Source organism: Pseudonaja textilis, unplaced genomic scaffold, assembly GCF_049901715.1.
Source record: "Pseudonaja textilis isolate UNSWEBS1 unplaced genomic scaffold, rPseTex1.2 PTEXSCF20, whole genome shotgun sequence".
NCBI classification, from domain to species: domain Eukaryota; kingdom Metazoa; phylum Chordata; class Lepidosauria; order Squamata; family Elapidae; genus Pseudonaja; species Pseudonaja textilis.
The window spans coordinates 2,991,513-3,008,812 of record NW_028262864.1 but is presented as its reverse complement, the minus strand read 5'-3'; the positions used below and the strand labels follow the sequence as shown (position 1 = coordinate 3,008,812).

At 40.1% G+C, this 17,300-nt stretch overlaps 1 long non-coding RNA gene across 1 annotated transcript in view; it reads left to right on the top strand.

Moving 5' to 3' along the window:
* Positions 1 to 1,632: 1,632 nt before the first annotated feature.
* Positions 1,633 to 17,300, top strand: part of LOC148123744 (uncharacterized) — a 283,335-nt gene continuing 267,667 nt past the window's right edge. The window contains exon 1 of the long non-coding RNA XR_015740561.1: positions 1,633 to 1,982. This is a non-coding gene — a long non-coding RNA (uncharacterized LOC148123744). The remainder of the gene's footprint in view (positions 1,983 to 17,300) is intronic.

The following is a 17,300-nucleotide window of genomic DNA, read 5'->3' as shown; positions in this document are numbered from 1 at the left end:
TACCTGATCATCCCAAAAAAACCATAGAAAACATAGTTAACATATTAAATTTATTTGGAAATGAAGTTAGTGAGATGTTTTCATTATTTATTATTAATTATTTATTAAAAATTATTTATTTTTTATCACGTTTTTTTTATCCCAGTTTTTTTATCCCAGTTTATTTTCCGGCCAAATTTTGCGGGGGGGGGGAGAAAGCTCGCCGCCTCACGCCTACCTCTCATCCTGCAAATGGTCCGGCTGGATGAGGCAGGACTGGAAGGCAGAAGCAGCAGCGGGCAGCTGCGGGGGCAGAAGTGGCGGCGTGGGCAGAAGCAGCAGCGGTGGCGGGGGAAGAAGCAGCGGCGGCGGCGTGGGCAGAAGCGGCAGTGGGGGCAGAAGCGGCAGCGGTGGCAGGGGAAGAAGCGGTGGTGGGGGAAGAAGCGGCGGCGGCGGGAGCAGCAGCGACGGCGGGGGCAGAAGCAGCGGCGGGTGCAAAAGCAGCAGCGGTGGCGGGGGAAGGAGCGGCAGCGGCGGGAGCAGCAGCGGCGGCGGGGGCAGAAGCAGCAGCGGCGGCGGGGGCAGAAGCGGCGGCGGGGCAGAAGCAGCAGCGGTGGCGGGGAAGAAGCGGCAGCGGGGGCAGAAGTGGCGGAGGGGGCAGAAGCGGCGGCGGCGGGGGCAGCAGTGGCAGTGACGGCAGGGGCAGAAGCAGCAGCGACGGTGGGGGCAGAAGCGGCGGCAACAGGAGGTGGCGCTCTGACAGCGCCCACCTTTTCTCTTGCTGCTTGGCCTGGCGCTCGCCTCGCCCCACCTCGCCCCTGCCTCTCCTCCTCCTCCTCGCTGGCTCTGGCACAAAGGTTGGGGTGGGCACTGGGCCGCATTACGAGGCGACCTGGGCCGCATGCAGCCCGTGGGCCGCGGGTTGGACAAGCCTGCCTTAGGACATGCCTCCCACCAGACTTTGACAAACATCAGTTTGCCTACAGGGGAAACAGGTTGACAGACGATGCCATAGCTACTGCCTTACATTCTGTAGCAACCCAAAAACTATGTCAGGATGCTTTTCATTGACTACAGCTCGACCTTCAATACTATCCTGCTGAGCATCCTTATTGAAAAGCTGACTGACTTGGATTTTCCCTCTTCCATCTGCGACTGGATCAAAGACTTTCTGAGGGACTGACCACAAACAGTGAAGGCTGGGTCTGTCACAGCTTAGCACTGGCTCCCCACAGGGCTGTGTGTTCAGTCCCTACCTGTACTCACTGTACACACATGATTGTATATCGTCTGACCCATCCACTGTGATCATTAAGTTTGCAGATGATACTACCATATTGGGTCTCATTACAGATGGAGATGAAATAGCGTACAGGGGGGAGGTTCATAAATTATCCTCATGGTGCCTAGAAAACAACCTGCACCTGAACATCAGCAAGACAAAGGAGACGGTGTTAGACTTCCAGAAGAAGAGAAAGGAACCCACCCCACTTTACATCAAGGGGGACTGTGTGGAGAGAATTTCCTCCTTTAAATTCCTAGGAGTCTACCTCAGTGAAGATCTTACCTGGAAAATCAACACAACCCAGGTGGCCAGAAAGGCCCAACAGAGACTCCATTTCCTTACAGTCTTGGGAAAGAATAAAGTGGAATAATGACTGATGACCTCCTTTTACCAGTCCACAATAGAAAGTGTCCTCACATATTGCATTACGGTGTGGTACGCTGGCTTGACAGCTGTGAATAGAAAGACATTACAGAGGGTGGTGAGCACAGTACAAAACATTGTGGGCTCTTCCCTGATACCACTAGATGACATTGCTAGGGCTCGCTGCCTTACAAGAGTGAGGAAAATTCTCAGGGACGACTCACAGCCTGGTCAGCACTTCTTCATTCTCCTACCATCGGGTAGGAGATATAGAAGCATAGGCAGCTGCACCAACAGGCAGAAGAACAGTTTCTACCCGTGAGCTGTCAGACTCCTGAATGGAAAATAACTTCATGTCAACATAGACTTGCGAGGCCAGCGTGTTGTGCAACAAGGTCACATGGTGCAATAAGATTGGGACTGGGTTCAGGACTTCTCTCTTCACTGTGAGTTGTGTTGGGGGGGTGCACAAAGGGAGGCTCAGCTAATTCATTATACACATGTTGTGCTCTGACAATAAAGGTTGATTGATTGAACTCTCATTATTGAGAAGACTGATTCTACAGCATCGGGCTGAGCACTTCCAATCGATACTGAACCTCCCATCTTCCATCAACAATTGAGGCGATCAACAGAATGCCCCAGGCAGATATCAACCACAGCCTGGATGCACCACCATCAAAGACTGAAACCCTACACACCATCAGCCAGCTGTCCAGTGGCAAGGCCCCAGGATGTGACACGATCCCAATGGAATTCTATAAGGATAGTGGTGCAGTGCTTGTTGACAAACTCACTCAGATGTTCCAATCCTTCTGGAATCAATGATCCATTCCTCAGGAACTGAAAGATGCGTCCATCATACACCTCTACAAGAGGAAAGGGAATCAACAAGTCTGCGATAATCATAGAGGAATATCACTGCTTTCCATCACAGGCAAGATCTATTACCTGAGACACAGTGCGGTTTCCACCAAGATTGTGGCACTGTGGACATGATCTTCGCAGCCCAACAGCTCCAAGAGAAGTGTCAAGAGCAGAATCATGAATTGTACACCACCTTCGTGGATCTCACCAAGGCTTTTGACACTGTCAGTCACGAAGGTCTGTGGTGCATCATACTGAAGTTTGGATGCCCTGACAGATTCATCCTGATGATACGTCAGTTCCACGATGACATGACAGCTCATGTTCTGGATGATGGAGAAGCTTCAGAGGCCTTTCTCATTACAGTGTCAAGCAAGGGTGCGTATTGGCACCGACCCTGTTCAGCATAATGTTTTCAGCCATGCTGTCAGACGCCTTCCAGAATAGTTCTTTGGGAGTTAGCCTGAGATACAGGACTGATGGGAAACTGTTCAACCTGCAAAGACTTCAGGCTGTCACCAAGATAAAGGAGACTGTGCTTCAAGACCTCCTTTTGCTGATGACTGTGCCCTGTATGCTGGATCAGAGCAGGAAATGCAAGCCAGTGTGGATAAATTTGCAGCAGCATGTGACAACTTCGGCCTCCTCATTAACACAAAGAAGACCGAAGTGATGCACCAGCCAGCTCCGAAAGCCCAACACCAAGAGCTCACCATCACAGTAAAGGGACAAAAGCTGCAAGCAGTGGACCAATTTACATACCTTGGCAGCACCCTCTGCCACACAGTGACAATTGACATGGAGGTCAACTGCAGAATCACCAAGGCAAGCTCTGCATATGGCAGACTACTGGCCAACATGTGGGACCACCATGGAATAAGCTTTGCTACAAAGCTCAAAGTCTACCAAACAGTAGTGCTAACTACCCTGATGTATGCCAGTGAAACTTGAATTATATACAGGAGGCACACTAGGCAATTGAACCACTTCCACATGACCTGCTTCTACAGACTTCTGAGGATCCGGTGGCAGGACAAGGTGCCAGACACAGAAGTCCTCTCCAGAGCAGGCCTCCCATCAGTTCACACCCTGCTGATGAAAGCCCAGACATGCTGGGCAGGCCACGTTGTAAGGATGCCAGACCATCGCATCCCCAAACAGCTCCTCTATGGTGAGCTGTCTCAAGGAAAGCAATCGCACAGGATGACAAAGGAAGCGATACAAAGACACATTGAAAGCCTCCTTCAAGTCCCTGGACATCAACACCACCTCCTGAGAAACCCTGGTACAAGATCGATTGACATGGCACATGTTGCCCCACCAAGGCTATCAGACATTCGAAGACAGAAGAAGAACCATAGCACAAGAGAAGCAAGCACTCCGCAAAGCCAGAGCTGCAAATGCTGCAACAATGGTGCCCACACATGTCTGCCCTACATGTGGCAGAACATTCCGTGCCTATATAGGCCTTACCAGCCACCTCCAGACACACTGTGGACAGCCCACAACCCATTACATGTCAAGGTCCTCTTCAGGGATGGCATTCTACTGGTTCACACCTATTCACTAGAACCTGTTGTTAAATTTCTAAGCAGTTTGGAGAACCAGTTGTTAGAAGAAGTCTCCTTTTGGTTTTTTCCACTTTACAGTCCTAATCCTGTAAGGAAGGCAGGAAGGAAACATTCTGGTGTTGTTGCTTACGGAAACTGCCTCTCCATTAACCCTTATTACTTTTTGGCAGGACTAGACTTCCTGTCTCCGGAGCTTCTGTGGAGGTTTTTTTTCTCCTTTGCTGGTACTTTTCTTGTGTCCAGCCCGAAATTGACATATGTGTAGCCATTTCACTTGGAAAACTGACAACTTGACTTTCTTAAAGGGGAAGGGTTGTTTTAAGCTTTTTACACTGCTGTTGGGAGGAAATACTCCCCTGTTGGAGTTAGCACTTTGAATAAATAATTGAATAACAAAGCAGAGCTTCCAGAAAGAAGCTTTTAATGACAAGGAACCAAGATGAGTGACATTTGTTATGATATGTACAGAATAACCCTTGAGTAACAAGGATATGCACATGGAAACGTTTATGAGAGTAGTTATGAATAATTATTCGGCCACACACAGATACACTAAATTGAGTTAAAGTTTACTTTAAGAAATAGCACAGTCCAATAAACGGTCCAGGTCATATACGTTTTACAGTCCAAAGAATATCCAATTACAAAGTCTTCTTACCGGTTGCCTTTGTCATTTACAGTAAACAAAAATATCAAAGTATAAGCACAGCATAAATACAACAGAGAACCTTAGATAGCAACAGAATGTCAGAGAGAGAGAATGTCAGAGAGAGAGAATTTCAGAGAGCAAGCTATGATCTCTAGCTCCCTCTTATGGTAATTTGCAATATAATCAACCAATCGGAATATAGTATAAATCAATACAGTGATTTTGTCTTAAAGCTACAAACATACATTGTTGGTTTATATATTGCCAACCCAACTAATTGGTGGACAGATTCCTAACAATCTATATATATATAAATGAAAAAGCACTCATGCGTCATCACAAAATCTCCAGAACTGCAAAGCCTACAAACTTGAAATTTGGTATGTACGTTCCTCTTGGCTTCTAGGTGCTCACTAAGAAAGGATTTTTTCAAAATGACCACCAGAGCATTAGTATTTCCTATATTATTATTAACACGCTCTGATGCTAAGGAGTTCTACCCCCCTCCCCATCTGAAAAGTAATCTGTTCCATGCTCTGATGCTAAGGAGTTCTACTCCCCCTCCCCAACTGAAAAGAAATCTCTTCCAGATGCAAAACACAAGCAGGAGTTTCTGTTTCAGTTTTATTTTCACAGCAGCAAAGAAGCTTTACTACAGAACAGTTGAGCTAAGACATGCCCAGGCTCCTTGCTGTCTCCTTGCTCACACAGCAAATACTGTTTGAGTTTCCAGACAACCCTCTGATGCTAAGGAGTTCTACTCCCCCTCCCCACCTGAAAAGAAATCTCTTCCAAATGCAAAACACAAGCAGAGGAGAGGAGTTTCAGTTCCAGTTTTACTTTCACAGCAGCAAGCACTTTTACTACAGAACAGTATTCAGAGTTTTGCAACCTTAATTTAGCTCCAGAAAAATAAACACACATGGTTGATGCTTCATTTAACATCTTTATAAACATAATAAGTAGATTTTACAAGCCAGTTGTAGATTTCTCCTACATGGAGCAAACTCAAACAGAAGTAGACATGTTACAAGTGCAGAGCTTCAGCAGTAACTTCAGCAGCTCAGAAACAGATATCAGTTTCACTTTAGTTCAGCAAGCAAGCAAGAGAGAAGCAGTTTCATTTTCAACAGACAGACTCAGAGCTCAACATAGCTGCAGAGCTTAATAGAGCCATGCCTAAGCTACTTCTAGTTTCAGCTGCCAAACAGTTCTCATTGGCTGACTTAGTTGCTATGCCTATTCATTGGCTGACCTTGTTACCATGCTCTATTCCAGTTCATAAATATACTCTGACACTCCTCCCTTCATAACTGGAATAGACATAAATTCAATTACCTTTAATATTCTTCAGAAGAAGTTATGGGAATACAGGTGACAAAGAAAGTTAAATATTTAGGAATATGGCTGACAGCACATTGCAAGACACTTCAGGAGAATAATTATGACAAACTGTTGCAACAAGTAAAGAAAGACCTAGAATCATGGGGCAGGCTGCAACTCTCATTATTGGGCAGGATTGCTTCTATTAAAATGAAAATTCTTCCAAAATTTTTATACTTATTTCAGATGATTCCAATTAAACTACATAGAAATTTTTTTTGAAGAACTTAATAAAATGACTGTTAAATTTATCTGGCAAGGGAAAAAAATTAGAATAAATTTAAAGGCAATGCAGGATTTGAAGAGCAGGGGAGGGTTGGCACTTCCAAATTGGGAATTGTATTATATGGCTGCCTCTTTAGTATGGTTAAAAGATTGGGTGAACCTAATTAATAAGAGAACTTTATTTTTAGAAGGCCACGATTTGCAGAGGGGGTGGCATGCCTTTTTATGGGAGGTAGGGAAAGTTAATCAGACATACTTCCACAGACATTTAATTAGAGATTCATTATTAACCAATTGGAAAAAAATACGGAAAAAACACTACCTAAAAGTACCGATTTGGTTATCAACAATGGAGGCGATGATTCACCCAGACAATTTGGACATTACCAAAATGATTAAATATAAGGATTTATTGGACACATGAGGAAATTTGAAATCGCGACAAGAGCTGCAAGAGCGGGGATTTAAAATCGATCAGTGGGTATACCTACAAATTCATAGTAGATACAAACAGGATAGGAAAGAATTCGGAATTAACAATAAACTCCAGCAATTAGACAAAATTTTACTAGGATCAGACAAGAAAAATATAACTAAATTTTACAATTATCTACTTGAGGTAGAATTAGAAGAAGAGACAGTTAAAGGGAATATGATAGCCTGGAGTAGGAACGTAGGACAGAGTATCACTTTAATAGAATGGGAAAAGATCTGGAGTAGAAATAATAAGATTACAAAATCGGCAGCATATAAAAAAAACGCTTATAAAATGTTTTATAGATGGCACATTCCTCTCACGAGATTAGTGAAGATGCGCCCCAATATGAGTCCGAAATGCTGGAAATGTAAAAAAAAAGAAGGAACCTTTTTTCATATGTGGTGGTCCTGTAAAGAAGCCCAAAAATACTGGCAGAGAATTAGAAATTGGCTGGAAGATATAACAAAAGAACAGATTGAGTATAAACCAGAGTCCTTCCTGTTAGGGATTTTTGATAAACAGCTATCAAAAAAGTGAAGTACATAACAATACACATATTAACAGTGGCCAGACTAGCTTTTGCTCAATGTTGGAAGCTACCTCATATACCTACAGAACAGATGATCACCCAAAAAATCTCAGACTGCAGAAATGGATAAACTAACTTTAGCCTTAAAAAATAAAGATTCTTCAATATATTATAACAATTGGAATTGCTGGTATAAATGGTTAGAACAAAGACAGATTTTATATCATAAGGCAAAAAAGAATAGGGCAAAGTTATATGAGTGATATATAAATATACATATGGATAAGGTGTGCGTATATGGCATGAACTAAGAAAAGAAAAGATCTTACAAACTGTCGAAAATGAGAATGTTTTAAAGTGTTTTTTCCATTCTTTTTTCTTTTTCTTTTCTTTTTTGCCCTTCTATCTGTGTATGTGTTGTTGATTTGTTTTTAATTGTAAAATAAAATTTATTTTAAAAAAAAATTCTTCAGAAACCTGTATTTCTGTTTCCTCTAAATACACAGTTCCCTCTAAATACCTGAGAATTCCTTTTTATACCTATCCAACACAATTGCATTGATCCCCACCTTTTAACTTTCCAGTGTATATGCAACCATCAGCCTTGCAACTCTTGAACCCAAGACCCTTCAATGCAGTATCTAAACAGATATTCCAATTCCTAGCTGACTGTGTTAGGCTTTTTATTTTCATGCCCTGGTGCTTGAACCATGTAAATTTCTTCATCTAATTCTGCATTGAGAAATGCAGTGGTTATGTCAAAATGCCAAATTTTATGGCCATGTGCTGCTGCCAACGCTAGTGCCAGCCTGATGCTCTCACTCTTTACAGTTGGCACGAATACCTCATCATAGTGCACATTTTTCATCTGTGAAACCCCTGTGCCACTAACCTTGCTTTATATTGTACTTCATTATTGGGTAGTACCTTTTTCTTGTATACCCACTTGCATCCTACAGCTTTGCTACCCTGTGGCAAAGTCATAGATGTGAACACTTCATGTTCTTCCATGGATTTCATTTCCTTGTCCATGGCTTCTTTCCACTTTACTTGTTCAATTTTAGGTAATGCCAATACTTCTTTGTAGTTCCTTGGCTCATACCATACATTATATACTTTAACTTCACTAACAGAATACCTGTCAGGTGGAATCCCCTTGTTCCATTGCTCTGACCTGCATGGCACTGACTGCTCCTGTGTGTCAACCCTCTCTTGCTTCATATCTTGTTCAGCTTCTCCTTCCTGAATGCTGACACCATCACTAAGTGAGTTACCATCACTAAGTGAGTAACCGTCACTAAGTGGATCACTGTCACTAAGTGAATCATTCCACAAATTTGCATCAATTCTGTTCCAATTTTGCTCTGCAAAGCTTGCAGACCTTGAAAATACTATTCTTTTGCTCCCATCGCTAAAGCAATAACTTTTTGAGCCTGGCTCAGCCCACAAACCTGAGCTTTCTAGCCTTTGGTTGCCCCTTTCTTCTTTTTTTTTAAAAAAATAAATTTTATTGAATTTACAATTTAAAAACATATCAACAATACATACACAAAATAGAAAAAATAAAGAAAAGAGAAGAAAGAAAACACCCGGCCTAACAAACCAGATAGGGACCAGTTGGGAGGGAAGAGAAAGAATATGAAGGGAAAAAGGGAAAGGATGGGAGGGGGGGAAATAGAATAAAAAAGTACATTTAAAAGCAAACAATATCTTTTTGTGACAGTCTGTAAGGTTTGTTTCTCTACGTTAGATCAAATCTACTCTTCTTTTCCACTATATTTAAGTTACCCTATATCTTTTACACAATTTGTCTCTGAGTAAGCCAATTGTACCAAGAATCCCAATTGTTATAAAATGTTGAAGACTCTTTGTTTTTTAAGGCTATAGTTAGTTTATCCATTTCAGCACACTCACATATTTTCTGAATAACCATTTGCCCTGTAGGTGTATGTGGTGATTTCCAACATTGAGCAAACGCTAGTCTAGCCACAGTTAAGATATGAATTATTACATATTTTGTCTTTTTAGATAGATATCTTTCAGAGATCCCAAACAGGAAGAACTCTGGTTTATAGTCTATTTGTTCTTTAGGTATCTCCTCCAACCATTTTCTAATTTTTTGCCAAAATTTTTGAGTAGCTTTACAGGACCACCACGTGTGGAAGAAAGTTCCTTCTGTGCTTTTACATTTCCAACACTTTGGGCTCATATTGGGGTTCATCTTCACCAGCCTCGAAGGGGGCAAGTGCCATCTATATAACATTTTATATATATTTTCTTTGTATGCCGCCGATTTCGTAATCTTAATATTTCTATTCCAAATCTTTTTGCATTCTGTTAGTGTAATGCTTCTTCCAATATTCCTACTCCACACTATCATGTTCCCTTTCACTATCTCTTGCTCTAATTCTGCCTCCAGTAAGTATTTATAAAATTTAGAAATATTCTTTTTATTTGATCCTAATAAGATTTTGTCTAAATATTGCAATTTGCTATAGATTCCAAACTCTTTGATATCTTGTTTGTATCTGCTATGGATTTGTATGTATAACCACTGGTCTATTTTGAATCCCTGTTCCTGTAAATCCTGTCGAGTTTTTAATTTTCCTAGTGGATCTAATAAATCTTTATATTTAATCATTTTTGTTATATCCAAATTGTTAGGATGTACCATTGCCTCCATTGTTGAAAGCCAGATCGGAATTTTTAGATAGTGTTTTTTGCATATTTTTTCCAATTAATTAGTAATGAGTCTCTAATAAGGTGTCTATGAAAATACGACTGTTTAGTTTTCCCCACTTCCCATAGAAATGCGTACCACCCTCTCTGAAGGTCATGCCCTTCTAGTGCTAGAGTTCTTTTATTGAGTAGATTCACCCAGTCTTTTAACCATAGTAAGATGGCTGCCAAATAATATAATTCCCAATTTGGGAGCGCTAGCCCCCCTCTACTTTTTGTGTCTTGTAAGGCCTTAATATTAATCCTGGCTTTTTTCCCTTGCCAAATAAATTTAAGTGTTAACCTTCAAAAAAGTCTTCAAAAAAGTCTTCAAAAATTTTTTTTGGTAACTTAATTGGAATTGTCTGGAATAAGTAAAGATATTTTGGTAGAATATTCATTTTGATCGTGGCAATCCTGCCCAGTAGGGAAAGCTGCAGCTTGTTCCAGGATTCTAGGCCTTTCTTGATTTGTTGGAGTAATTTATCGTAATTATTCTCCTTAAGCGATTTACCTTGTGGTGTTAGCCATATGCCTAAGTATTTGACCTTTTTTGTTACCTGTATCCCTATAATTTTTTCTAATTCTTTCCTCTGGGTCTCTGTTAGGTTTTTGGTCATTAGTTTTGTCTTTTTTCTGTTAATCTTTAATCCTGCTACTGCACCAAATTGTTCTAATTCTTTTATTAAATTGTGTCCTTTTTCCATAGGTTCCTCTAAGAAGAAAACTATGTCGTCTGCAAACGCTTGTAATTTATATTCCTCTGCTTTGACCCTTACTCCTTTAATTTCAGGATTTTGTCTTATCCGCATTAAAAGTGATTCTAAAGCAAATATAAATAGGAGGGGTGAGAGAGGGCAACCCTGTCTGACACCCTTTTCAATATTTATTGGACCTGTTTGTTCACCGTTGATTAGTATGTTAGCCTGTTGAGTGTTATAAATTGTTGTTATAATGTTCTCGAATTTAGTGCCCAGACTCATGTTATAGATTTTTTGTATTAAAAAGTGCCAATGTAGATTATCAAATGCTTTCTCCGCATCTAAAAACATGAGTGCAAATTGTTTCTCTGGATGAGCTTCATAATATTCTAAAACATCAATAACGGTTCTTAGATTATTTTTGATTTGATGGGACGGAAGGAAACCATTTTGATCTTCATGAATGTATAAATTTAAAACTTGTTTTACTCTATTCGCTATAATGGAGGTAAATAATTTATAATCAGCATTTAAAAGTGAAATTGGTCGATAGTTGTTAATATATCTAGCATCTACGTCCTCCTTCGGAATTAGCGAGATCAACGCCCCCCTCCATGAGTCTGGCATCTTAGCTACCAGAAGTACTTCATTAAACACTTCCAGCATCAGTGGCCCTACTAACTCTATTATAGCTTTGTATAATTCTGCTGGAATCCCATCTGGTCCAGGGGATTTGTTGTTACTTTGGTTCTCCATTGCAGATTTCAGTTCAGACCATGTAATATCTTTATTTAATTATTCTTTCTCTCCTTCCCCTATTATTTTGTCATTCGTATCCTCCAGATAAGTTCTTATTTTGTCTTCATTAATTTCTTCCTTTTTATGTAATCTTTGAAAATAATTTAAAATAATGTCTTTTTTCTTCTCTATCTCATGTTGTGGTATGCCTTTCTCATCCATTAGTTGGTGTATCAGTCTCTTTTCTTTTTCTTTTTTAAGTTTATGAGATAGCCATCTTCCTGGTTTGTTAGCGTGCTCAAAGTAGGTTTGTTTGGACCTTCTCAAACTAACTTCTATTTTATCTTGTTTGATTAAGTTCAGCTTATGTTTGGTTATTATTAACTGGTTTTGTATTCCTTGATTCTTAGGAGTTTTTTGTAATTGTATTTCTAACTCTTTAATTTGTTGTTGTAGTTCGTTTTGTTGGGCATGAGTTCTCTTATTTCTCATGGCATTATAGGAGATTGTTGTACCTCTTATAATTGCTTTCATTGTATCCCAAATATTCTGTTTTGAAGTTGTTTCATTATTATTTTCTTTTAGGAAATAATTTAGCTCCTCTTTCAGCTTATTGATGTACTCTTCTTCATTTACTAATTGGGTATTTAACGTCCATCTTTTCTTTGCTCTTCTCCTGTCTCTCCAAATTAGCTGTATTGGGTTGTGGTCGGCCCATTCATTTGGTAGAATTTTAATTTCTTTTATTTCATTAGCCAATTCCGAATCCATCCAAGCCATGTCTATTCTAGTCCAAATTTTATGTGGATTAGAATAGTATGTAAACTGTTTCTCTTCCAGGTTCCGTTCCCTCCATAAATCTTTTAAATTTAATTCTTTCATCATTTTCTTACATGACATAGAAAATTCTCTTTTCCCTTTCTTATTCTTATTCATATTACTATGGTCCTTTTGATGGTCCGCAATGGAGTTAAAATCGCCAATCAAGCAGATATTCCTTTTTTCGAAACCTATTATTTTTTGATGGAGGTGTTTGAAAAATTTCCCTTGGTCTTCATTTGGGGCATAGATTGCTACCAGTAAAAATGTAATGTGGTTTATCCAAATTTGTATAACCGGAGTTCTTCCTTCGGGATCCAACCAGGTTAATTCTGCTTTTACATCTTGTTTCACATATATTGCAATTCCTTTCTTCTTGTGTTTATCAGCTGGTGCCGTAAAAAGTTTCCCTAGTTTCGGGCAAATTAAATGTCTTTCATCATTTTTCTTAATATGTGTTTCTTGAAGACGTATTATGTCAGCATTTTGTCGAATAAGTTTTGTAAATATCCTTTTTCTTTTGGATGTTGAATTTAAACCATTTATATTGATGGAGAGAAACTTCTTCCCCTCCTCCATTTATCTACGTCTGTTTAGATTTTTGCCTAGTAATGATTCGGTTCTCTTCTTGTTGTTGTTGTGGGATTTGCTCTTCTCTCCCTGGTTGTGGTTTATCATTTCCTGAATTTTGAGAAAGTCATTCCTTTTGGTTTCTGTAGCAATAACGGTCATCCTGTGGTTTCCTTTTAAGTTCTTCTTTGGTGTATTGGCCATCCATATCCATGAGCTGTTGGTGAAAATCTTGGGCCTGTTCTATCGATTCTATTTTAATTTTCCTCTCTTTCCACGTTATTAACATCCCTTCCGGGATTAACCATTTAAATTGGATTCCTTTTTTGTTTAGATCATTGGCTAAGAATTTATAATCTTGTTTTATAATCCTCACTTTCTTTGGGATTTGTTTTAAAATCGTAATTTCTCTACCTTTGTAAGATATTGTTTCCTCTCTGGACATTTTCAAAATTAGGTCTCTCACACATCTCCTAGAGAAACAAATGTGAATTTCTCTCGGGCAGTTATGGCGTCTGGCATAGCTTGTGCTAACCCTGTACACCTCATCAAACTCTTTAATTAAGTCATCTTTTTCTTTTCCTAACCATTCAGCCAATATTTCTGCCATTAAATGTTCTAATTCTTCATTTTTTGCTTCAGCCACATTTTGGAACCTTAAATATGCCACTGCTTTGTCCATTTCGAGATGAACCAGGGAGTCTTCCATTTCCCTAAGTGCGTTTTTAAATTCCTCATCCATCCTTTCAAAATTGGTCTCCATACGTGTTGTTCTACTCTCTATATCTTTTATTTTCACTTCATTTTTCTCCATGGCCTGCCGTAGGGACCCTATCTTTCCCTCCACCTTCGATATATCCGCTTTCATTTCAGCTTTCAGCTTCCGCATCTCATCTTTCAATTCGCTAATATCTGCTCTAGTTTCATTATGATTTTTGATCATCATTTCTTGCATTTTAGACATAGCTTCCTGCAAGGATAATAGAGTGCTTTGTATATTGATGTTGGAGACATTAGACTGCTTTTCCCCTATTAGGGATTCTTCGATGGTTTTTTGAGTTGTTGGTGGGGTAGGTGTCAACGTAGTCAGTAGGGTCGGAGTAGCCTTCCTTCCTGTTTTTAGGGCCGTAGTTGTCGTGGATGTCATCTCTCTAAGTATTTGTTTTTGTTGTTGCACAATATTAGATATATTGTCCCAGATCACCATTCAGTGTTTGGGTCCTGTGTTTAAGAGTCTATTCTCATATTTCAATTAGATATCTCGCTCAACGATCTTTTCTCCTATATTATAAGTGGGTATCTACTACAGTATAATAATCTATATAATAAGTTTATATCCTAGACATCAAAATTAGCCAATAATAGTACGTCAATTAACACTTTAAAGAATTAATCTTAAATATCTTGAGTAGTCTAAATAGTCTAAATCAACAATATTTTTCACTCTTTACTATTAATACTTAAATCAGTCAAATCAGTTATCACTTAACTCTATAAGAACAATATACCCCCCTCCTTTTTTTTAAAGTAAATAAGTTTATATAAGCTATTAAGAGAATACAATAGAAAGGAAGGGGACAAAATAATGAGAGGAAAGGTAAGAGAAAGATTGCCTCAGGATCAGAAAATCAACAATCAAAAAGCAAAGAATTCATCTTAAAAAGAAAATAGTGCCAAAATAGTAATATTAAATAGTACCACTTAATAAAAGAAGTGAATTGAGTAAATTGGTAATCAGTCTTCCAGCTAGAAGATTCTTTCCAGCACTCCAATCAGAAAATGGTATGGTGTGCTGACTAATCTCAGTCCAAAGTCCATCTTTCCCAGCCTTCCGTTAGTCTCTTCCTACTTCCTCTTAATTCTTCTTCCTTCTTTCCCTTCCCACTTTTAGTTCAATGTACAAATCTTCCAAAATCCAATGTTCATCTATTCTCAATCAATAATAAATCTGTCCTCCCCACGGTATTAAATAAATCCAATAATCGTGTTGGACTCAGTTCAGAGGATTCATAAGTCTCGATCAATGCCACAGTCCTTTCTCCTCCGTCGCCTCCTTTTTCTCAAATGATGTCAAAAAAAGACCCGAAAATGGGATGAAACCCCTCACAAATTCAGGACCTCCGATCTTCTGGTTTTAACAATCTTCCTCTTCCCCCGGAGTTTCTCTTTCACAGGCTGTAATCCACACTTTCACTCTTGTGCTTAAGCTTTTCCGCTCTCACTTATAGCACTTTCATTTTTTCTAGCCGCTTTTCTGGCCGCTTTTCTCTCCGGGTTCTAAAAGTGCTGATCACAACCGGAAAAGAAGACTTTCACGCCACTATCATTCTTCTATCATTCTTCTATCTTCAGTCTTCAAAAGTTCCAAATTATATAACAATCTTTCAGCACCTCTTGCTCTCGACCCCACAGGTTGTCACTGCTTTGCTTAGTCACCTAAGTGGCAGACCCGACTTGGAGCCACCATAGATTGACATCTTACTCTTCCGCGCCGGGCTCGGGAGCTTTTCTCTTCGCTGCCGGGGGGGGTTGCCAACCCCACCCTGCCGCTCGAGGTTTTCCATGTTGACACGAACCTCTCCGGGGTTCGTGTATCCCTTGGGGATCGCTCCTGATGCCAGAAAAGGTGTTCGAAGACTGCAGCAGTCTTCTCCACCTCCGTTCGCCCCTGTCCTGCCACTCCAACCGCCCCTTTCTTCTAATTACTTTTGGAATATGCACCCACGCATTGCTTCCAAACACCCTTAAATGTGCTAGAGATAGTTTTCGCCCATATAGCACTGCATATGGAGTATCATTAATGGAGAAACTCCACAACCTATTAACTAAATAGTTAGCAGTCAATATGGCTTCACCCCAATATGACCTGCTTAGACCAGAATCCTCTAGCAGTGAGTCCTTCATGGTTTACAAGACTCCATTCCGTTTCTCAGCAACACCATTCTCAGCTGCTGTGTAAGGATTTGTGTGTCTGTGTTTTATTCCTAACTGTGCCAACCACTGTTGAAACCTTGTTGACATAAATTCTGAACCTCTGTCAGTTTGCAGCTGACCTACCTATTGTTTATACCTTCTTTCTACAAAGCTTACCCATTGCTTAAATTTCTATAGCACCTCTGTTTTACTCTTTAGTAAATAGCAGAACCCAAACCTGCTATAGTCATCTACAATGACCGGCACACACTTAGCTCCTCCCAAACTGGCTTGCATTGGGCCCGCCAAATCTGCATGTACCAGCTCTAGAGCTCTTGTTGTCTGCCTTGTGCTACTCTTTCTTACTGGGAATGCCTTGGACTTTGATGTTTTGCATACTGCACAATCCAAATATGCCTTATATCCCTTTACATGCAATCCTTCTGCACACTGGTCCATCTTTTGAACAACTTTAAAGTTGGCATGACCAAGTTTCCTGTGCAAAAGATGAACACATGAACCATGTTTTGCAACATTGCCAAATGTTTGTGCACATTGAACTTTTTGTCCCTGTAACTTATAAAGGTTATCATGCTTTATGCCCTTTGCACAGACAATTCCATTTTTCTTTATAAGACATTGCCCATTTACAAATGTGGTCTCAAATCCTTGCTTGTCTAACCTAGAGACACTCAGCAAATTATGTTCCATTTCTGGCATACATAAAAAATTATTAAACCTTGTTTCCAAATATGGAATTTGCACAATGACTTTAGCCTTGTTGCCATTTGCCAAGGCTACTGTGTCTCCTGCAGCTGCAGCCATCCTGTAAAACAATTTAGCATTATTAATAATCGTGTGGCTAGCCCCAGTATCGATAAGTCACTGATTTCTTCCATTACTATTGCAGGCTTTTGCAACAGCAGCCTGTCCATCAACCTGTCCTTGAAAGCTTCTTCTTCTGTCCTGCAAACTGTTCCTTTGCAAACAGTCTGTCTTTAAGTGAGATCGTCTCTGTTGTTGGGCTTTCTGCTTAGCTGTTGTGTGATATCTTCTACTGCTCTTCTGGTCTCTGGTAACTCCAAGACTCTTATCTCTGTGCTGCTCTCTGCAGACAGCCTGGCTGTGGAAATTTCCATTTGGGCCCCCTCCTCAGGAATTTTTCCTCCTCATGGCTTTTTCTATAATGTCATTTCTGCTCTTCAGCTATCAGACACGCTTTCAGACCTTCCAGACTCAATTCCTGCTCTGGTTTGCATTCAAACACTGCAGACACAATGTCCCAAGTTTCATCTAGGCTGTTCAAAACTAATAGCACTTTCTGAGATTCAGGAATCCTCACCCCACATTGTTCTAATTCCACAAACAAAGTTTGCATATGAACAAAATGCTGTTCCACTGAATCTCCTGGCTGCAAATAAGCTCCATATAACTTTCTTGATAATTGTACGATGTTGCATGCAGATACACTCACATGAACAGTACCCATTTTTTCCCAAACTTCCTTTGCAG